The following is a 24,822-nucleotide window of genomic DNA, read 5'->3' as shown; positions in this document are numbered from 1 at the left end:
GATACCCGAGCGGTTGATTCGAGTTCCCAGAATGATGCTGATTTTCTTTGGGTCTTTTTTATGGAATTTTTTGAAAACTAAGAAATCTGAAAAAGTGAAAATCCATCGGATCTATCACCAATCAATTCCTGAGCTACGAAACGAAGTAAAAACCAAATTTCAGCTTCTATAATAAATTTCAACTTTTTTCATTGAAAATGGATCGTTGGCTTTTTTTTGAATGCTTTATGAATTTTTTTTTCAAGTACAAAGTTATATCGTTCTTCAAGATTGGAAAAAATTCATTTGAAAATAGGCAAAAATGCACACTATGAACATTTTTAATTTTAAAAAAAAAAATTGATCGATAAAAAAGTCACATCATAGCACGGTTCCTCGCACCTGACTCTGAATTTCAAATGACAACCAAAAAAAAAACAATAACTCGCCAATGCCCCTTCTACACCCTTGCCCTAAAAATTGACCCAAAAAATCACATCACTGTTCCACGTACCTGACTCTGAATTTCAAACAAAAACCAAAAAAACCAATCTAATTACTCAAACTGACAACTTGCAAAACTCCATCATCACAACTAAACTTCTGCAATCAGAAACCACACAGACAACTGGACTTACGCTCCCGTATACGTTCTAGCGTCATTATGTACACTGAGCCAATTACTCGTAAAACGTATTGTTTATTGAATGAAAAGTACAATGCCGATTTACGGTTTAAAAAAACAATGTCCGAGTCACTTTTATCCACCTATCATTACCGTTAATGAGGAAAGCAATAGCACTGAGTAGTGAGTACTGCATACACCGTACACGTCGCGCGTCGCATCGCTTCCATCCTCGTCGTCGTCGTCCACCACGTGAAAGCCAGAATTTCAATCAGGCCATTTATATGCTACAATTTATATACAAAAATAATTACCTCGTCTCGAGTCCGCAGTCTAGTCGTATGACTCGCGGGGACGACTTGTGGACGCGCGGACTACGCGATATCCTTATTTATAGTACACACACAGAGAGAGACCTGCATGCAGTCGCAATAACACAACAGATCGCGAGCAATCCGTCGAAAACTGAATTCACTGGCATACTTCTGCGGTTCTGCTGCTTTTGAAATCGCACATGTTCGTATCGATGTTTTTTCCTTATTTTTATTTTTTAATTGCTATGTATTTACGAGTTCGTAATACGACGACGACGACGACGACCAGATCGATGGTCGTCGTCGTCTAGCGTCGAGTCGCTACTTCGACTTTAGAAGACATCAATTAATTAGTCGATAATCTATTCCATCGAGTTCTATGGTCTGTCTCACAATCAGCAGTACTCTGTTACGATGATATATTCGCAATGCTCCATCGATCGCCAGTGTGCGCCTTCTTCGTCGCGAGATTGTGTGACTTGTGTGCTTTATAAAAAACACAACGCTTTATTTCCCACCTTGCACTTTAAAAATCTCTCGAGTCTAAAACAATCGCACTTTTAGTCTCCCAAACTCGAATGTGAACCGATATCGAGATGATTTCGATTAATGCAGGTAATATAGGATGTTTTTCCCCCGTTGTTGTTGTTGTTGTTGTTGTTGTTGTTCATGTACCTACATATACAATTACACATGCACACACAAACACATTCACGTGATAAAAAACCACTTTTCGTTATACGAACCTATTAACCAGTTACCCATCAGGCGATGTGGCGTTGAACTATAACACATATAAACCAAAATATACTACGTACTATTATAACTTGTTCATAAATTCCAATTTTTTCTCTCCTTTTTCTACCTCTAATTACCCGCATTTTCATTGTAAATACCGCTCCATCGTACACAGCCTTTAACTCTCTTCTGCTGGCGTTTGGCTTTCTTTATCCTATATTAATCCTATACGTCGCCGTTTACCAATTGTCTAAAATACTATGAAAACCAATTTTTTCACGTAATTATAATTCCATTTCGTATACTACTTACATATATAGGTAGGTTATCCAGTATATTATGAATAATTCAGCTGCGAAGTTATTATTACAAGTAGTCGTTTTTTTTTCTGGTTTTCTTTTTGTTTTTTCAACACTATTATATATCTTTTGTCCCAATTTGTATATTTATAATAATATTATACTCGCAATGGGACGTCTTCAACGCACACCTGGATTACCAAATGTGCCAGCAGAATGACCCTCTCATACAAGATACGTCCCAGAGTGTGCTTTCTCTCCAGCAGCACCCAGTCGATAGTGGCACCAGTTGCAAATGGAAATTTACGTTTGAATAATAAAAACTAAAAAGAGTTTACTGATTTGTCATTTCCTCTCTCACTCTCTGCCTCAAAAATCTCGACCGATGTTCGAAAGACCAAACTTAATCTGGGAAACTCGCTGACTTTTCACGTGAAGCTCTTAACGAGAAATTTTCAAACAAAATAATATTTTCTCTGTTGTAATAAAAACACCTGAAAGCTATTTTCACCACAAATCCTGAGCATATTACAATAGAGCAACACACGAGTATGTTTATGTACACTGAATCTAATAGAAAAGTTGGGTTTTCATGGACAGGAAGGGAGGGAAGAAGCGATATTGGATTCATAGGAGTTTAATCACAAACGCCAATCAACTGTTACCAACATTAAAATTGAAAAAAAAATGTCAACAGATTCTTCACAGCAAAACCCAAAATTCATAGTTCTTTTAGAGCTACTTGAAAAAAAAGTTCTCATAAAAAACAATCATTTCCTTTTTTGCATTCCCCTCCCCCACACGTCCCTTTCCATATTGTTCATAGTCACCGAATTCTAGAATTAAAAATTCTCTTACTAATTCTTTTACGTAATTTTTTTTAAAAATCACCAATGTAAAAATATGCTTTGAGAAAACCAAGTTTTCAGACGATTTTTCAACACTCATTAAAATGAAAAAAACTCAATTTTTGATGACTGATTCATAAGCTAAAATGTTCAAATTTTTCCATCATTTTCTTGATCGACTACGTATTTAGGAGAACTTCATAAATCTAGTCTTTATAGAAAACAAAATCATCGTATTCTGCTTTTTCAGTGCTTCCCAGCTCAAATACTCTCAAAATTAATTCAGGAGAAACAAAATCAGTCCAATATTTTAAGTTCCCTGCACATCCATTTTTGTCCATAAATTTTTTTCAATGTTCGAAACTGCAAAGAAACTGGCTGATTTCATGGGATTTTTGAAATTTTTATTCGATGAACGAAAATGAGATTTTAAACTTGGTGTGTTTTTTCTTAGGTCGTTTCAAATGAAATTTTAAAACTTTTAGAAATGGATCGTTTTGAGTTCTGATTTCTGATTTTGTGAGTGCTGAGAAAAAATGAGCGAAAAACGATATTGATGACGAAAGTTCTTTTGAGCGAAAATATTTTTCTGGTCATGCAAGACTTGAAACGCTGGGGAAAAGTTCAACATTTCTTGATTAAAATCTACAAAGAATTCATCGTTTTCTTATTTACTTATCGACAGAAATCAAAATTTAAAAATTTCAATGGGTGAAATATTATAACTTTTTGATTAGGTACCTACCTACTTGGTTGAAAATAATTTTTTCTTCATTTCGTTTATTTTATTGTACCCTTAGTAACGTATTTGTAAAAAACAAAAAAAAAACAGGAGTATTTCAGCAAATTATCAAAATTGGGTAATTACGGAGGAAGAGGAGGAGGGCTGTTTTTTTTGAAAAGGAATTAAAAAATCTTCGCTGAATAAAGGGTTAGATAGGTAACATCCCAAAAAATATGATTTGAATCACGAATTACAAACCACTGCTCGGAAAAAGAGTTTCGATTTTCAAATAAACGCATAAAATGCTGTAAGTATTTAAATCTTTTTAGAGTTGAAAGTTTAATGCCAAGATTATTGAACATTTTTCAAACATTGACGAAATTTCAGAAAAATTTCAAACCAAATATGGTGAAAATTGCATAAAACAGCCTCCTAATCTGGTTAAAATGACATAAAAATCGAGTACATAATTGACAGGAATAATTAATACAGGGAAGTAGACATTAAAATTACTGAAAATTTCAAAAAAAAATGATGGAATTTTAGTCAGGTTTGGGTAAACTAGGCACAAGCACAAGCACAGGCACAATTGCTCAAAATATCATTGAAAGTTGATAAGACTTCTCACAATTGGAGTAAAATGTTGCAAAAATAGAAAATAATGTCGTCTAATTAACAGAACGAGGAGCAAAAAAATGATTCGTGAACGTGATTCAAAGCACATTTGTTATGAATCACGAATAACAGTCAAAAAAATTATTCGAATCACGACTGGGCTCACCGACATTTTCGACCTTCGAATCGTGATCTTAATCAATTCATGATTCGAAACATCTCCATCTAAATTTTCGAAGAATTTTCATCTTCTGCAAAAAGTCTTTAAAAAAAGTGTTCAATGTTGACTTGAAAATTTTTTAGGTTCCTAAAAACAACTCATTTTAGCGTAGTTGGAGTTTCTTCTGTGTCTTCTGTTGACATTAACGACTCCACATGATCGCTGATTGTAGTTCACCGATCAATACGTCGATGAGAAAACTGATGAAAAAACAAAAATTTTGAATTTTCTCAACTTGAAATCACGCTTTTTTCAAAATTTTCTTCCTTATCTGCACTTTCTTGATTTAATTAACTATGCCGTTTCATTGATTGAATAAATTTTAGATTTATTTTCAATCGACCGATCGATTATTTCGTCATGTTTTTGACGCCCAATGTCAAGACTCAAGATCTTCGATTAATATATTTGGAAAAATTTGTCATAATTTTCATTTTTTCAAGAAAATTTTGTCGCTTTGCTCGTGTTTCATTATTACTACTCGAGTTGCTGAAACAATTTTTGGAAAATTTTTTTCATAAACATTTTTGATTTTTCTTCCACTCGTTTCTATTTCAAAAATCTATTCGCCAAAAATCATTTTTCCAATTCAATCCAATATTTCAACAGTCACTTATCAGTCAACCAACAACAATTCAAAAAGCAAAGGTCACATTGATATTTTCCCATCCTATTTCACACAATATACTCTCCTTTCCTTTATCAGCACCCAGTCCAGAAACCATCATTCAGCAGAATAAACAACCAGCACCAATGATATAATTTTTTGAAACCATAACTTCACATTAGCTATAAAATACGATACATCTCGTTGAAAGCTTTCGTAAAGGGTTGTATACCTAAGTCGATACGATCGACACCGCAGATCGTAAAAAATTGATCGAGTTGTGCGGGTATTCTACATTATACAGCGAGTATTACCATGTATGATATACGCTTACGAGTTCATAAATCGAAAAAACGTTGCAGTCGTGAAAATACTATATCATATTCATGTATAACTAAAGCATATAAATACCATATTAACTTATCGTTTAATGCATACATATGTTTCAAAGTGAAAAAAAAGCGGTCCTCATACACGATTGAGTTGACCGCTAAGGCTAAGTGCAAAACGTTAATTTCACATTTACTAGTTTTTTTTCTCTCTCATTCTTTCTCCCTATAGGTTCCTAGTTCCTACTCCTCGTACGTACACACACACATATGTAGTATGTATAGGTAATCGTGCAAAGCAGAAGGTCCATTAAGAGGATATTATACATAGGTATATAGAGAAAAAGAGATAGATACTCAAGTATAGTAGCAGCCGTAGCATCGACTTCTCTCTATGACTGCGGCATGTCTTGGGCGACACTGATATTTTATATCGAATGGCGTATAATACGCGCGTTTAATTAACCAACAAACGTAATAATTAAACAAGTATTCGCATCAGTAGTAGTGTAATGCTATTCTACCTATATGTACGTAGATGCATCTACACTAGCACACATATACGCGAAAACAATTCTATAATGATAATCTGATCAACTCCGCCGACAGAGACGGAGAACCAGTGATGAAGCGAGATAGCCAAAGAGTCAAGACGATCGAGCGACTGTAGAAAATAACGCGTTTCGGAATGTTGTTGCATACTTCATTATTGACTGGCTATATTAACTGGAAATGTCGAAAGGTAAATTATTCGATAACTTATTTATTTGTCTCATATTATTATTAAAGAATACTCGAGTATATTAACGGTTCGCTTATAAACATTCCCTCTTGCCCTTCTTGTGGTTTTTTCCCTTACTTCCCAACGCGTTCGAGTATATTATATGGCAGGTAAAGGTACCTATATACTCGTAAGCTGTATTCTGCGAACCAATAATAAACTTTATTAATAAGCCTTTATCGCAGGTAGGTAATAAACGCAGGGATAAAAAAAAATAACCGAGATAGTAACACACGTCGAATTACTTTCTATATAATTGTGTGGGTCTATTCGCTGTAATTTTTTTGCCACTTATTTATGGCTGAATTTCATATAAACAGAGAAGACTGGTTTTGTAATGGATCGATGATGATACGAAAAGTATGGGAATTTTATGGACTCTTGTATAGTTGCGTCGAGCGAAATGAAAAGGTTCTTAGACGATCAAAGGGTCATACAGAAGTGACTGGTAGGTATGGGCTTTTTAGGCTCATGGTTGCAGGTTCACCCAAAAGCTTTAAAAAAAAATCCAACTAACTGTAAGTGTACGCAGGTAGAGACGTAATGTTGACATTAACTTCCCTGCATCGTCTCCCCCCCCCCGCAAATAATAATTTAAAATACGTACATACGGGTACGCATAGCTTACTCGAACGCAGCACATTATCGAAGAATCTCTCGCGAAGAAAGTTATTTCCCAGCATTAAAAAAAAAAACCAAACTGGTTATTGAAAAAGACGCTTAGATTAGTGATAAAAATCTGTCGATTAGATTGCTTGACATTTCACACATTTTCGCTAATTGCTAGAACTCGTCGCATCGTCGCACATTTTCCTTTATCGCTTTTTATTAAAATAACATAATATATCCGAGATTGAATTGTACTATGTTTTCTACATAGGTAGGTAGAGGTACGTAAGGAATACAAAAGTATAATGTTAAGTAATAGAACAATACTTCTAGTGGTAGGTATTTGTTTTCAAACTGCAGAGCATGCATAGGTACAGAAGATACGAATGTCTGAGCTGATAACGGTACAAGGAAATATTTCTAAAGCAGCCCCTGCGCCTGAGGCCGATGGGTATCTGTAATTTTGTACCTTAGTTGGCAAGGTACAAGGTGGATCGTCTGCTGTAGCTGGGTATACAGTGTAACGAAAAAGATTGAAACGTGAAGACCGAGTGCAAATTTAGCAAAATGTACCCACGAGTGAAGCGAGTAGAACGAGGAACACGACGTTTGATGCGCCGATTACGATACAGTTTGTACACACAGAGAGAGAGGAGAATTACTCAAACATGCCGGAGAATCGCAGCACGCGGCAACTTACCGGTCTTTAAAACAATTAAAAAAAGGTATAAATAGAGTAAACCGCGCCAATGATGAAAAAATATTCGCACCGGTGACCGGTGTGTTGTTGTGACGGTGGCGGTGATGGCAGAAGAGCGCATATGGGGAAAGAAGAAAGGAAAAAAATTAGGACGTCGATAATAGGTACGAAAGGCCAAATATGGTCGTATTTGGGAGCTCTATCGGTCTAATAAGATGGTTAGGTAACTATGTCTATGTAGATGGACGGCATGGCATGGCATGGCACACGGCGACGACCGAAGCTGCTGTGGACAGGTGCAGAGTGTGCATCATAATAATATACAGTATGTCCCGAAAGTTTCTGAATAATTTTTAATAAATTATAAACGGTTGGTGTTCGTGATATACTTGGTTCGATCGACAATGTAACTGTTCATTCCTCGAAATGTGGTGAATATTTACGATACAAGGTGTTCCAAAATTCACAAAACATCGTTCTTTCGAGAAATATAGATTATAGATCAACTTTTAGCAATTTTTAGTTAACGTTTTCATGATATTTCAACTTAGCATGCTTCATCAGAAGTTCTTTTCCATATTTAAATTCACCAAATAAATTCATTGGAGTCGTAACTAAACATTTAAGCGGCTACAAAACATAAAATACGAATTGGAGAGGTTGAAAAATTTGTTAAAATAGGTAAGGTATCACTTTTGAAATTGAGTTTTTAATACAGAAAATTTTTACGAAATATGATTTCTGATTAATAAAAATCAACTCACCCGTGAACCAACTCCATCTTCTGCAGAAGAAATCCACCATTCAGCACTTTATCCATGTATGAAGAGAACTATTCCAAGCTTCGATATTAGGAATTTCTTTGCAAAGAAGAAAATCAGTACAAATTCAGAGCAATCATCTGGAAATGTGGAAATCGTTGTACTCCTGGAGAAATCTCCATCAACCCTAGCAGGTATAGTTCCTCAAGAGGCAAGCCCGAGTGTAAATGCGAATAGGGTGATTTGAAAACATCGTTCGAAGTGCATATTGAAAAGTTAAGACGTATAGAATGCACTTCGCAAGCCGCGAACATCTCAAGAACGATTTGAATACTTCGAAAATACAATGATGAAAATAAGTAACTCACCAAAAAACGCACAAGACACAAAACATCGAACACGAGACATAACCATACACGACGCACTGACTCCAATCGAACACTGTTATCGATACGAATACGATAAGAACAAAATAAACTCAAAAGCAGCACACTCAACCTAACGTCTAGGTTTTTGCTTGAACTGCTTATGTTATTTTTTTGAAGATAAGAAAGTTCTTGGAAGTAACGCCGAATCATCGAATGCCGAATTGCCGAATCATCACATGTCTAATGTAGTGATCTGCATGGGTTGGTAGAATATGGACTAGATTCAACGAGAATCCAGATACCGAATTCAAATATTGCAGATCACATTTTTCAAAGGTCAACAAAATGAAATGGGTGTTACAAAAATTCAACTTGAGAATCCGTTTCCATGTAAAACAAATCTGAAACTGGCCTCTATGTTAACCTCATGCAAATTTTCAAAAACAACAACAACAAATAATCAGGCTAATAAACCAGTTGCCAGCTTTTCCCAAACAATGATAAAAAAATTCAAATTAATTTGAAACTGATTTTTTCTATTTCAAACCAGTTATCTATATATGAACTAAGTAAGGTACCTACCTAGCACCTACACATTTTTGGAAAAACAACGGCAAAAATTCAAAATTACGAACCGGTCATCGAATTTTCCAATAATTGATAACAAAAATTAATATTATTTTTATGAACTGGTTTCAACCAAAAAAAAGTGCTTGGAACCAGTTTCACGATTTTAAATCAATTGTACACTGTTGTCAAAACAAGATTATGAGAAACTCGGGTTAAAAACCAGTTGTCACTTATTTTCCAAAAATTTCATGCACCAATTTCTAATAAGTATTTCTGAAACCGGTTGCAAATTTTTGAACTAGTTTCTATCCATTTCTAGAAAAATTATCACAAAAATTCAAATCACAAACTGGTACCAAGTTTTACCCATCGATGGCAAAAATTTCAACAATGAACTGGTTTCAACAAAAAAAATGTTCTTTGAAACCGGTTTCATCATTTCGAAAATTATCACAAAAATTAAAATCATAAACTGATACCAAGTTTTACCCATCGATAACAAAACATTCAATATTGAACTGGTTTCAACAAAAAAATGTTTTTAGAAACCGGTTTCATCATTTCGAACTAGTTAATCCGTTGCCAAAACATGATTATGAGAAACCTACTGTTTTCCAAAAGGATTACGAAGATGAAAACCATAAATTAATTTATATCTATGTAAAAGTGATGAATTTTTTGGAAACCAGTTCGAACCAATTGCCAACTATTTCCAGAGAAACGACCACAAGAACCCAAATTACGAATTGGATGCCAAGTTTTTTCAAAAAAATCACAAAATTCAAATTATGAACTGGTTTTATCAAAAAATATTGTTTGAAACCAGTTGTCATCTGTTACCAAAACAAGACCATGAGAAACTCAGATTATAAAATAGTTGAAGAGCAAGACAATGAGTACCTCAGATTATAAACCAGTTGCCAACCATTCTTCAAAAAATTGAAAATATTCGAAAAACCAATTTCATCATTTTGAACCAGTTTTCACCTGCTTTCAGAAAAACAATGACAAAAAATCGAATTAATAACCAGTTACAAACTTGTTTGAACCAAAAATGAAAAAATTCATCATCGACTGGTTTTTAATGAGATATGTTTGAAACTAGTTTAACCATTCCAAAAGGTTGCAAGCAATTTCCAAAAAATAACAGAATTTCAAACATGAACTGGTTTTGATAAATTTTTCAATATTCGTATTTATGAAAAAGGAAAAAATACCCAAGAATAGGTAGACCAAAAAAAACTAATGAGATGGGTGAAATTTTGCGAGAAAAAGAATCTGAACACGATTGAGACGAGTCTAATGTTTCCAACGAAGCAGAATCAAATTTTGTTGCTGAGTCAGAACTTCGGAAGAAGCTGGCAATTGATTACCAATTTTCAAATTCATGTATTTTAACCTCGAGGAAACCCTATAAATGGACCAAAAATTTAGAGATTTGTATAATGTACAATATAGAGTACAAAATCAGCCATAGGATCTCACTTTCATCACAGATTCAAAAATTGACAAAACCCTTGAAGACTTATGAGAAATCTTATATACAAAGACACAAAGTCCCCCAGCTACCAATAGTACATAGTACATAGGCCTAGCAAACTTCTGTTTTCAAATATTACACATACTTATAAAAATATACGTACGTATAGGTATGAGATTACTTATACGCTTCCAGACATCAGCGAGAGAGGCGACCTCATCTACATCGGCATTACTCTGTGCGATAGCTCGATTCGAACCAGTTTCTCAAAATCGGTCTATTAGATGAACCGGCTCCGATTTCGGACACATTGTTTTCTCCGCTGATGCTGGACTGCGTGTGTGTGCGCTTCTCCGCATCTCCGTCTCGTTTTTTCCTTCTTTCTATCTCGCTTCCTTCCATACAATATGTGCGCTGTACGTACTTCGTTTTATATCGTTAAAAAGATCGGTTACAAACACATCATTCACTTTTCTAACGCGCTCGTCTCTTTGGGTTAATTTCTCCTTTTGTTTTAACATTCTGCGGCCGAGTGTAGCCGCCGGCAAATCCTTCAATTATCTCGACGATATGGGCGCGGGACAAGGTGGGCGCATTTTCGTGGCACGACAAGTGATCATTAAGTAGCACTATTCCGCGAGCTTCATTCGCGTTTAACGTTGTTGTTGGCTCACTTTGAATCCGATTCGAAGTGGTTGCTCTGCTGCTGTATAGTGATATCGTACAGCTGGATGCTGGAAGCTGGGATAATGCTGAATAGGAGATTGGTGTAACGGGACTTGACCCCAGAAAGGATTTTTGGTCAAATAACCTTGGTGAAATGTCGAACAATTTGATGCTATTGCAGGATAGACTTTTTCCTTCTAAAATGGGCTTCTTCAGCACTTTCAAATTTTCCACAGACGAGAGACCTGTGCCAATCTGCACTCCGGATTTTCCTCCTGAAGAAGCCACTCTAACTGGATGCTGGTTCACACCTTTTGCAACTTTGTTTTTCTCAAAGCAAACACACACGCACTTAAGTGCAATTAAAATGTATCAAAATATCGTGAAAAAATCTCCACCATCACATAAAAATAATCTCGCTTAGATCTCCGTACAGTAAAACTCGACTATATCGACACACATACTCGTACACTAGCGAATCTTCACTTGGTACTTCACATCGCACACTCGCATACATATAATTTATAAACCTGCAATCTCATTCAACCTATCCACAGTCGATGACCACATTACCAGCAAAATAATTCCAACGTTTTAGAAATCCTCTGAGCTAAATCACTTTTTTTTACTCGGGCTCGTCTTACAAATTACCGGACATATTACGATTATCGTCATCGCTCGAGCCATCATCATTTCCCAATACCGAGACCATGGCCAGAATAGGGCTCACCTATCCCAAAATTTGTCGTCAATTGGCGAATACAAAAAAGAAGTTTACTTCAATCAATTAATATATACGTATCTTTATAGAGATAGTAATCGAACTATACGATCGAGCACAACCTGCCCAAATGAATTTTTGACATCTCTGTTCGCACCGTAGGTACCTACACTTCCTCGACGAGTAGATCAGATAAAAGGCGAAAAAAAAATCCAGAAGAAAAAATAATGAATTCAAAAATACGCGCGCCTAATGTTGCACTAATAATTTGACAAGTATATGTTATACTCGTAAAAATTTTATTACAATGCAATAAAGTTTCATTTTAAATTACGTCCGAAAAAAAAACACAACGCAGAGTGAAATTTACACTTTTACAAAAGTAGGTGATAGTCGAATCGTAAAAATTATTTTAAATTAGTAAGAAGAATTAACGTTGATTAACATCTAGGCCTGATTTGTAACTCGATATCGTACTTTTTAACACGTTAAAATACACTGTTCTCTATATACGTGTAAAGAAAATCACCCTGTGTAAAAATGTGAATATCTATAATACACTCTCATTTGTACATCTTTTTTTCATTTTGGTCGCCAATCTCGCCGAATATTCGTCCATTCTTTCATTTATTATCGATCAAATGTATCGTGTCTCTCGTTCAGATCTTCTTCGAGAATAATATCCATTAGCCATGTTCCCTATTCCAACTTGTTATCAGATTGAAATTTATATATATTTCGATACCAGACAAATACTATCGTTAAATTCTCTCTCCTATTGTCAATTTTCAAACCAGGACTGTTTGGTTCGAAATTGGACAGGTGAGCAGGGAAAAAACAATACAGTATTTTTACACACAGGTATAATACGTATAGTCTACACCTCAATCTACACAGCGAAGACATAAGGCGCGCGTAAACGTCATAAATCAAAGCTAATTTTCTTCTCGCACTTAGCACATCAGCATAATAAAACCACCATGTAATTTTACCCATAAAACTCGACCGTAATATTGTGTAAAAAAAATAAATTTTCGGTGGAACTACATTTTTAACGATACAATATGTCGTAATGGTCTGTTTTTTTAATGGTTTATGGTGATTCGTTTATTATAACATACTCGTAGGTACGTATTCTATTTTTTTCCATCCTTTTGCTCATCCAACACGCGAAAATTTTTCCACATCCCGAGATGAATTTTTTTTTTTTCTAATTCACGGATATGATCAAATTATTTTTACGATTCGAATTTATTAACCGAATAAAAATAATTTACAACAATGCTTCATCTGCAGATGATTATCGTCGCTTTTAAATTATGGCTATTTAAAATAAAATAAACCTAAGCCCGTATGTGTTTGTTCTTCCATCTGCGATTCCTTTCTTATTCCGAGATTTTAATACCAACAGTTTTTTTTTTCATTCTTATTTCGAATGTAGGTAGAAGAATAAAAATACCAACCATTAAAACTATTTTTTTTTTTTATTAGTTTCTACGTATTTGGAAATACTTTCTGTTACTTTGTCTAAAAAGTTAATATAGCTATTCAATTACTTTACAAATCTTTTTCACGCTGAACGTCCTCTATCCACAAACTGGTTTCTCTTTCTCGATTTTTTTTTCTTCTTTAACCAAACCAAATCTCCGAATTCAAATACGACAGTTATTTTATTTATTTTTACTTTTTCTCTTTCTAACACACGTGATGTGCCATATACTTTACCTCATCTACTCCTTCCCTCACTTTTCCACGACCAAAGAATACATTACTATTACGTAATCATTGTTTTTCTCTAGTTTTTCGACGAAACGAAACCTAACGCTATTCTATGATTTTAATTTATGCATTAAATTTTATCTGTATCTATGTGTATATGTTTCTAAAACTAAGTAGATCTTGTATCTAATTTTTTTATACACAATCATTAATTTCAATTTTTGAATACTTTTCTAACAAAAATACCACTAATCAATTTTTTTCATCACGTAACTACATGTAAATGAAAAATTCTGTTATTATTCGCTAGCATTTCGTCATTAGATACATACCTACGTATTACGATTAACTTAGTTTTTTTTTTTCATTCTTATTCATTTTTTTTTTTTTTGTCGTGAATAGCAATATTATGATGATGAAATTCTACTGTTACAAGTATTTAACGGAAAACCACATCCATTAATAACGTCAATAAGATAATCAGATATAGGTGTAGTTAGCATGAGAAATTATTTACCAATACTATTTTGACGTTTAGAAATACCCGCACATTTTCCAGAGAAACATTTATGTACATCGCCAATTATTTGCTTACATTTTTATTTTGAACTCGAGCTAGACCTACCTTTGTCTACATCTATTGCCTCAACGGATACAAAAATTACTAAAAAAAGAAATCAAAAAATGAATTCAACCAAAAAATTTTAAGATACTGATGACATAAACTTATCCTTCATTTATGCAATTCCAAAAACTTGACGATTCAATCTCATAGAAATGATCATTCTGCTGATTTATTTGATTCTTTTTTTCCTTCTCTTCAAAAATGTAAAAACAAGTAACTACTCGTAGTATTTATTTCGATAAAATTTTCACCGTTCGATTTTTTAAAGTTTTTTCCACGTTCAAAGGTGCATTTGAATTTTTGCCAATTATTTTTGTTCATTTTTTCGTCGTTTTATCAGAAATAATGTTGAATGAATTTTCTTTCTTCTTCTTTTTTTTTTTTTTTAAATAAACTATCGATGACATTGCAACCCTGTTTTTGTAAACTACGTAATAATTACTTTCTGGTCGATCTTTTTTTTGAATGCATTTACATACATTTTTGATGAAATTTTTGCCAAGATGAAATTTTTCAATCTCAACTCAACAGCAAATTTTCCAAGTGAAATTTATTTTCTCTTTCGATTTCTCGCCAATTTATCGATTTGTCTTGATTTTCTGATTATATTTTTTAGTGTTTTTTCTTCATTTATTTCTCGCTTAATTTGACTTCAGAGCATCGATATTTATGATCCAACAAATTCGATCGAATGACCATTAATTTTTTATATTTTTGGTTCTGCAGTTATAGTGAAGTGCACTTCAAAAATTTAATACAGAAAAGAAGAAAATTACTGAACATGAATCAAATGATAGATACTTGAATAAATTGAACTCCGCTTCCGAATTCCTCGAAAATAAAAATTTGCACCTTTCGTAGCTGAAATGTCATCTTTCATCACTTTTTTGAGTGCTGATGATGGGAATCACCTACATCTGCGAGCTGGATTTTATAAAAGAAAATTTATTATTAATTCAGAATTGAACAATACTGATTTCTATCTTCCAAGCAAGCAGACAAACATGATCTAATATCAATTCAGAAGAAGAAAAACATGGTAAATCCGAATTGGCAGATGCTGAATTTGATTTGAGCTCTTTCAATAGGATTTTTTAGAAACTACATAGGAAGTTCAGAAATTTGCTGGAGGATCCAGAATAGCTCGAAAAAAATATTAATTGATTCAGAAGGTCAAAAAAAAAATAGAAAATATCTTCATGTTGTACAGAAATTGTTCAAAATATTTATAAATTATTTTCCATTCTTTAAAAAAATGCTGCCCATATTGCCTGAAAATCCTTAAAAATTGTGTGATTACCTATCTTAAAATCATTCATTTTTTAGCTGTGGGAGGGAGGAAGGAGGAGAAAGAGCAAAATATCGAAAGAAATAATAAAAATACTGCATGAAATTTTTTCTCAATGAAGCACTGTAATAAGTACTCGTAATTATCATTTTCAAAAGTTTTAAAAAAAGTGTGCAATTTACCTTTTTTAAACTAAAAAATATACCTATAAGTATGTACTTAGGACTATTTCTCAACTTCTGGTGATTTTCATTAAGATTTCTCAACTTCTTCTCTCTTTTTTCAACCCAAAATTTTATAATACACTCTGAACCTGTCAACACATAAATGATGGAAAATCGTTCAAAAATGAGGTCTTTACACTCAGAACGAGCTTCAAAAACTGAATAAATAATTCTCAAAAACACGAGAATTCAAATACTGGATCAGAGGGCGTTGATTCTGATTTCAGCGAGAACTGTTTATTTTGGGACAAGATTCTACAAACGGCTATGGCTATAGAATATTTTTTCGTGAAATTTGATTCATTTGATTCAAAGCTCTAATAAAGGAAAAATGATTAAATCTGACTAGGTCTGATCAGATTCGGTCATTCCATGGATCCCATTTGACCCAACCACATCTCATCAGACTTCGTCAGATCAAAGTTTTGTTCTGATAAGATCTGCTCAGACCTGATCAAATCCGAACATTTGTCGGATCCAATTGAATCTGCCCAGGTCGGATAGTATCTGTTCAACCCTGATCAGATCCGACCAATTTCTACGGGAAAGATTCGAAATAACAATACGTTTCAGATATTTTTTGTCTCAGTCATTTAATGGCTGTTGTTATCGATGACTTCTACCATCAAAAATCAAAATGAGCTCAAAAAAAAGACAAAAGTCCAATTTTGATCAGAAATTCAAATCTCATGTTTTTACAAAATCATCTGCCCTCTTCGAAAAATTTTTTCACTCGAATTTCACATTTTCCTCTCCTTTTTTTACGTATCGAACTCCATTCTCATTCTCAAATTGAATTCAAACGACCAAAAAAAAAGAAATACCAACCCACCAATAATACTTTCCGTTCTCCAATTAACATTTCCTCTTCCTTCTTTCCAAATCCGCAGCTCCATTTTATTTAAACGACCATCGTTAAATAATACTTATTTCTTTCGTTAACGACACCGAACCGCAAATTTGTATAGGCACTAAGAACTAAGATTTGCATAATCTCGAATACTAAGCATACCTATCCTTATCCTATATAGTCAGCGTAGAACTGCACACCTCGACCTATCACTTTCACCTCAATGCGAACTCATCTTCGTCATCGCGTGTCTAAAATACGTAAAATATCTGGTAGAGCACCAAAAAAAAAAAGGAGGGAAACGAAAAGAAACTAAAAGTTAGGCACAACTAAATGAGAAGACGAAGACTTATAGCATTACGTCAATACTGCAGAGCGAGCTTCAATATTAAGCTTCGATATACCAATCGTCCGAGACGTGATAATAATAACCATTCGAATAGATATTTAATAAACGCGAATAATAACGTTTAAGAGGCACCTCTCTACAACATAATATACCTTTACCTACACATTCGTGATTACAATGGCGAAATAAAAGAATATATACTCACCTTCGTGACATACATTCCACATTTAAGCTAGTGTGTTACTAGCAACACAACTTTTGAACAAGAATTCCGCTCCGGCTATAGAAAAATAATGAAGGAATTCTTGTTTATTAAAACAACTTGTTACCGTACAGCTCGCTGAGGTTCGATCAATGTATCGGCTCGTTTACGTGGTTAAAAAAAAAAAAACCGCACACACCGCCTCCTTAACGTAGCATAAGCCATACGGCATACGCCATGTACCTAGTCATCTTATCACTGAAACACGAGGTGTTTGTAAAATATAACCATAACACGGCGGAACATCGTGTCATTGGGAAAATAATGGCCGAGTAATTGTTGTACGTACGATGTACGAGTACGCATTTTTAGTACTCAGTACTCACTCGCGTGTAGTGCGTACGAGGCTTTTTAGCAAATGAAGATTGATGTTAACTAACGTGAACGTTTTCTAATAAAAATAACCAATAATTATTATTGTTACGCGCAAATTCCATCTCCCAATCCAAACGGTCAATTTCTGGAGGGGAGGGGGGAGGAGGCCCACAGAGTCGAACTAAATTCACAGAAGAAAATTTTAAATTTCTACAAGACCTTCGGCGAAACATTTTTACATCTCTCAGCCTTCTCAAAAAATGATCATAATGTGTCAGAAGGAGATGCCTTATCAATTAGAATAAAAAGTCATTAAATCATACAAAAGACTTACCCAGTTTCATACGAGGTTGTTTAGGATGTTATACTTTCAACAGCAGAAATTCGTACTCATCTGAAACACAAAAAAATTCAAACTCATCTGAAACACAAAAAAATTCAAAATTGTAAGTTTAAGATGTAGGTATTGGTATTATATTAACACTATGATCAACGTATCTGATCGTGAGTAAGGACTACGAATTTGACACGAAAATCAATAGACCCATTCGCTAAAAAAATTTTTCATAACTTTTCGAAAATTCAAGATCAATTCCCCAGAACCTCGATCGGCTATTTTCATTCATAGAGTATCGACAAATTATAAATGTGGAGAAATGCAAAGATAGTTATATTCAGCAATGGGAAAGATTCCAAGAAAGTCGACCACGTAACTATAGTGCTCATATTGGTAGGTTAGGTATGCTCGGTACGGTTGGATACTGGAACTAGAAGCTGAAAAATTAATCGATTCGTTTTCATTCATTAATTCGTGATTCGAGCCAGCGATCATTGACGATAGAAGAAGCTTAAGGTAACTCGACGCGCGCTTCGTCTGTACACGATTTATCCATTAGGATTGAAATCGGATTAAATTTAATTTTTCAATCGAAAATGATTATTTTGTTCGTTCAAAGTACACAAGTGTACAATTCACTTGTACCTATACTCCGTATCAGATATAGGTAAAGGTAGGTATACACTATACACTAAACAAATGATACAGACGTATGGGAAAGCTGGTGGATGGCGGAGGTGAGGAGTGGGCATAATAAAAATCTAATAAATATACGAGATTTTTTAATACACATACAAGTTCAAACACCCTATAACGAGCCTAATCGCCTCAGGCGCAATATAATCTCGGCGTTGAAATAATTAGCGTACCAGGCACGCGCGGGGTATTACCTTATTTGTAGCGAATAGAGGTACTTCTACACTACACACAACACAGTGTACGAGTACACTACACACATTATATTATTATATTATGTAGAAAAGAAAGGCGAATCAAAAACGAAGACAGAGACAGGAGGGCAGGGAGGATGTAAGGTGCAACGTAATCTGTGTTTACGTATCGCGTAAGAACTACACAGAAATTCGCAATTTCTTTCCTATAGATAATTCGTTTTTTCAGCTCGTAGAATACGAGTTTCATTTTAGCCTGCATAGTTTCGTTGGTATTGGAAAGCTGTATACCAATTCCTCAAATTTAAGAATCTGGAATAAATTGGGGAAAATTTCAAACGAACACTTGGTGAAATGAAATGCGTGAAGCGAGGAAGGAAAGGAAAGGAATTTCAGTTTGAGAAAGGGGCCAGAGTAGGTAGAGGTAGGATCTAGCTCCTGACGATTTTCTCAAAATTCTCATTCTCTTTTCTATTCTCTACTTTATGAAGCCAGACCTGATGGGCATACTCTAAAAACCTCCTTAGTTAAAATTTTGAGTACCGAAGTTAATTTTTGAATTTTTCAACAAATTTTTGAAAATTTGAAAAATCCAAAAAGGCTGCAATTTAAGATGGGGGTTGTCAACTTTTTTCAATGAATATTTCTTTCTGCGAATAAAGAAAAATGCATAAGAAATTACACCATTCAAATTTCAAAATAAAAAAATCGGAACTTTTGGAAGGATGCCTATTTTCCCAATAATCAAAGCTTTTCACAACTTTTTGACGAGGGGAGATGGAGAAGAGTCAACATTTTACACGTCAATTTTTTGCTTTTTCGATGTCATCAAATATTTTGATGTTTTTTTTTGAAGGAGGGGGAAGGAGTGAAGGAATGCCAAAAATATTTTTATAGATTCGATTTTTCATTTTTCAAAATTTCAATCACTTACTTTTCCAACGTACGTATCACAAATTAATTATCTGAAAGTCATTTTTGAAAAAGGGGATGAGCATAATTCATTCCCAAGAATAAGTACAGCGAACGTACAAAATTTTTAGAAAATTTCGATAACTTTTTATGTAGATAATGAAATAAAAAGTTCTAAAAAATTGAAAAATTGAAGATTTTGCAATGGAATTTTATCAAAACTTCACAAACGAGAAGTATAAATTAAGTCTGATATTGGAAAAAAAAGGGGAAAAGACGGGACTTTTTGATAAAAAAAAAAAACAGAATAAAAGTAGCACTTGCAAGTTCAGCAAGACTTTTGGACATTATGTACTTCCACTCCCCCTACTCCTCACTCCACTGCACCTACCACCAATTCCAAAATTGTCAGTCGAGTTTGGGCCCATTTTGAATTCCTTCAACGAATTTTCAACTTTCTTCATGAAATTTTAAATTATTCATTTTCGACTCTTTTAGAGCAATTTAAAATTTTTGAAAAAATTGAAAACTTGCCTGGAGTCTTCAGAATGAGCTAAAATGATTATTCACAAAATTTCGAATTTTATTGAAGAAGAAAAACAATCACGAGTAGAGTTGTTTTTGATTTTTCAATTTCTCCAGAATTTTGAATTTACTTCAGAAGGCGTGAATATGCAGTTGGGCAGCTTAACATCGAGTTGTGTGTTATACTCGACCTGTTTAACGAACTTATCTACATTTGAGCCGATTTTGGGAGTGACACCTCAAGAGTGGTTTTTTGACCAGTTTTTTTCAAAATCTCCAAAAAATCAAAATATAACCGTTTGTGAAGAAATTTTTGAAATTTGTGCGAATCGCTGTATTTCTTCAAGAACTAACCCCCGGAGCGCCTATTCTACCATTTCCAGCCGTTTTGGAGCGAGAGTGACACCTCAAAAAACCATTCTTGAGGTGTCACTCTCAAAATCGGCTCAAATGTGGATAAATACAACTCGATTTTTAGCTGCCCCAACTTCACATTCACGCCTTCTAGAGCAAATTCAAAATTCTGGAGAAATTGAAAATCGCGCTGGAGGCTCCAGAATGGCTGGAAATTGTAAAATTATGATTTGGGGGGGTTAGTTTTGGACAAAATACAGCGATTCGTGTGAATTTCAATTTCCACACAAACGGGAAACTTGATTTTTTGGATTTTTTAATTTTGAAGAAAGCTGGTCAAAAAGCCACTCTTGAGGTGTCACTCTCAACATCGACTCAAATGTGGAGGTCGAGTGTAATATACAACTCGATTTTTAGCTGCCCAACTTCATATTCACGCCTTCTGGAGCAAACTCAAAATTCTGGAGAAATTGAAAAATCGCGCTGGAGGCTCCAGAATGGCTGGAAATTGTAAAATTTGGATTTGGGTAATCAAAATCAGTCTTGGGATTTATTTTGACCATTTTTACTGATCCAAGTACATAATTTTTTTTTAAAGAAGCACAAATCGCCAAAAACAGTCAATTTTGAATTTTCAAAAATTCGCTAAAAATCGAAAAATGGACTTGGGCAGCTGAAAATTTGATTTTGGGGGTTTTAGACTATGCTCTTTCCAAAAATCGGGGTCCCGTTCAAATCAGAGAGTGACACCTCAATTGGCTCCCTCGTTAGATAAACCCCTAGCTTCGTGTACCACATGAAAATCCAATATCTATGCACACAAAAAAAAGAAAGCACACAAAAATAGTGGAAACATATCAATTTTCAAAAAATATATGACTTTCAAATTTACAGCAAACAAATTTTGAAAAAGTAACCTTTGATGATTTTCGAGAGGAAGTGACTTGAAACGACCAATTTTAAAAGGTTGAGACATAGACTTCAATTCAAAAAGAAACTAAAAATCATCAATATTTCAATAAAATCATAATTTATCAAACTCTGAAATTGATAAATTCAAATGAATTTCAAATTACTTTAGAAGTTCTAAATTGAACCATTTCATAAGATCAAAGAAATCAAAATAAATTCATAATCGAATTACATAACTCTCGAAACTTATTATCTAAGAAGGTAAATAACCCCATATTATCATAATTCTAAAATAAAGAAAATTTGGCCCAATGATTTAGACATATCGAAAAGGAAATTTTAAATTCTCACCAGCTTTCCTTAGGGAAGTGACATAGTCACCCCTGCACCGGCACCTCGGTACACTTGATCTAAGCGATCATCTCCATGGTATCATTCTTCTACTTCGATCATAGTTCATTAATCAAAGTTCAAACCAAAAGTTCAAAAATCTCGAAATTAATATTGAAAATTTACGCATTAAAAAATTATAAAAATAGAAAAATATAACAAGGAAAAGTACACGCACAACATAACGGGTATACATACGAAGAACGACTCAACGAGGTCTCAGATATCTTCGAACACCGCCATTTTTCTATTTTTAGATGGATTTATATTTTACATGATACAACGACCAAGATAAGAATTTTGATCATTTCAGCACAATTGTTTCTCTCGAATGTCAATAACTGGTCAATCATCGAAAATCTCTTTTAATAACAGATTTTATCGATTAATCGATCGGCCTACAGTAAAGGCACAAGACTTGACGGTCACCTCAGCCCTAATCAATCTGCTCCAATTTTCGTACTTGTTCACATACGAAATAGAAAAAATTACCAAATTTCCAGTCTGACAAAATGAAAAAACACCCTACAACGTCGAAGGAAGCATTTATGTATCTTAAACAGAAAGACGACAAATTAACTTTCATACACGATTTCGATTCGAGCTTAAATAAGTCTTTAGAAAAGAAAATTATGAGCAGAAATGAAAACCGGAAATGCTACCACACGGCAGACGAGTCGAGGTCGAGAATTAAAGTCAAGACCGGCCCCGGACCACGGACGAGGTGCAGGATGCGAGAAAAATGACAGGAAAGGGCGATATAAGCATTTATAGGGCGAATGCTACTGACGCGTGGTAAGAATGTCAACAATGTGCTAATCGATTTGCTGCCTGTGTAGTCGTCGAAAAGCGAGGGGAATTCTGCCGACTGCCTGCGTTTTTCGTTTCTTCGGGTCACCCCTCGTGTGGCTTATTTGTTATACGTATGTGTCTGCTTACATTGTGGACGATGAGTAATCATTTTTCTTATCACCCTAACACGTTATCGGGTTGTAGACATAGTCGGGCCGCAGAAGAACAGAAGCAGGGTGGTGCAACTTGGTCGTTTCTTAATAAGTAAGCATTGAATTAGGATGTCTATCGTATATGGACCTAGTTCCCTTCTTTAAAGGTTGTCTTTGATAATTGGCCTTTGTTTCGGCGACGCTTCGGGCGCTCTACACGACGACGACGACGTTGGTAATTGTGGCCAACTCCGCATTGGATATAGGGTCGCGGGTCGCGTTTGTTGAAGGCAACACGGTGCAACGTAGATGGGAAAAATTGCCAATTGTAAAAGCTATAGCGCCAGAGTACACATTAAGTACCTGTTCCAAATCCATCATAAATTTGTTATCATCGAACGCCAGCATCGCCAGTTCCAGTTATATTTCATTTTCAAGAACAAAACCTGACAACTAGAAGGAATGTGCCGCCGCAGCCGCCGTCGTCGTTGTCGTCGCTGCCGCGGCCACAGCAGCCGCGTCCCATACAGCAAAACCTGTCTTCATTAATCCCACTTTAGTGGAGTATTACTAGAAACCAGTTCCTATAGGTAAAGCGTGAATCCACAATATTCTTAATTAACAATCGAACTTCTATAAATAAAAAAAATAAAATAAAAAATGCGCGAGAAAAAAAATCTGGATTACAAAACCACCTTAATACCATCGCCGCGATTATTGCGTAATATTTATCGCGTTATTTTATTCTAATTTTTTTCTTCTCATTTTTATTTATTCCGAAAAAAAAACACAACATACGGTTTGGTATGCCAGTGTTTTTCCCCATCAAGGTACCGTTGTGTGAAGAAAAACTGGAAAAAAATAGGGGATTTGTGAATTTGTTGTTTTGACTTTATAGCTAAGTATCTATTTTGCGCGCAGGTATCACCTTAATGGCCCCTGTTTATTGTATCCATTACCACCAAAGAGGTATCTCCTATAATAGCGGAGATGTTTCAACATGGCGTCTCTTCTTCTCTAGTACGCGAATAGTCGTAAAAAAAACCGTCACGTTGAAAACACGATTTCAATCTAGGTAGCGAAATTAATAATGAAAAGTTTACCAAACCGTGCAACTTAGGATACGTTCACACATTAAGTATATACTTTACTCGAACTAGGTGTATTATGCATTTGGCTAAGATGCATTTAGCCCCAGGTGCCATTCGTATTAGAATAATATTTATAGATGCGGTTTTTTTTCTACTTCTCAACTTATAAACGAACGAAGACTCGCGAACACGACTGACTCGTGTAACTCGTTCATGACGCATTCTACAATCCAAAAATACATATTAGGGAGGATTAAAAGATATACACAATCGAAATTCCATGATCTAAAAATCAGATCCAATCCGAAAAAATTAATCGAACGAATTGAGTACTCTTAAAGAATCCTTATAGGTAGGTACCTACTCGATATTGCTACGTACGCGTGCCTCATTTCGTAACTGATTAGAAGGTACCTCACCTAAGCCGCTTGGGTAACTTCCGTACGCCTATGGAAATATCAGATTTCATTTTCGTTTCTATATTTCTATAGCTGACCTATGCAGATGTACGTAGATTTACGTCCTACTAGGCTAAGTTAGATATATACTCATTTACACGCGTGGAGATCGTAAATAAAAAAACAGATGTACTTGTCCGAGCGGTTTATCCCTCGTAATAATGGTATTATCTCGATAAGGATCCCTTCTCGTGCGAAGAGTCGTACCAACGAGAAGTATAAGAGTAGAAGTACGTGCGTATTACAATGTTTATCAATACAAAGGTACCTCGTCTATGAGGTTTTTCGAATACTCGTACATGTCAGATTAGTGCGATTTTGTTGATAATTCTATATATTATATTGTTCCAAGTCTTCTTTCTTCCGAGTAAAGCCGGAGAGTAAGATTTCGTGCCGTGCTATGGTCAAAAAATAGCCGTCGAC

General features: G+C 34.7%; 1 protein-coding gene across 2 annotated transcripts in view; it reads left to right on the top strand.

Moving 5' to 3' along the window:
• Sox102F (transcription factor Sox102F) overlaps nucleotides 1–24,822 on the top strand; it is a 190,584-nt gene that overhangs the window by 9,853 nt on the left and 155,909 nt on the right. The gene's annotated exons all lie outside the window — the stretch shown is intronic.

This window comes from Planococcus citri, chromosome 2 (assembly GCF_950023065.1).
Source record: "Planococcus citri chromosome 2, ihPlaCitr1.1, whole genome shotgun sequence".
NCBI lineage: Eukaryota > Metazoa > Arthropoda > Insecta > Hemiptera > Pseudococcidae > Planococcus > Planococcus citri.
Note: the sequence above shows the minus strand (reverse complement) of the source record. Positions and strands in the feature narration are given on the sequence as shown.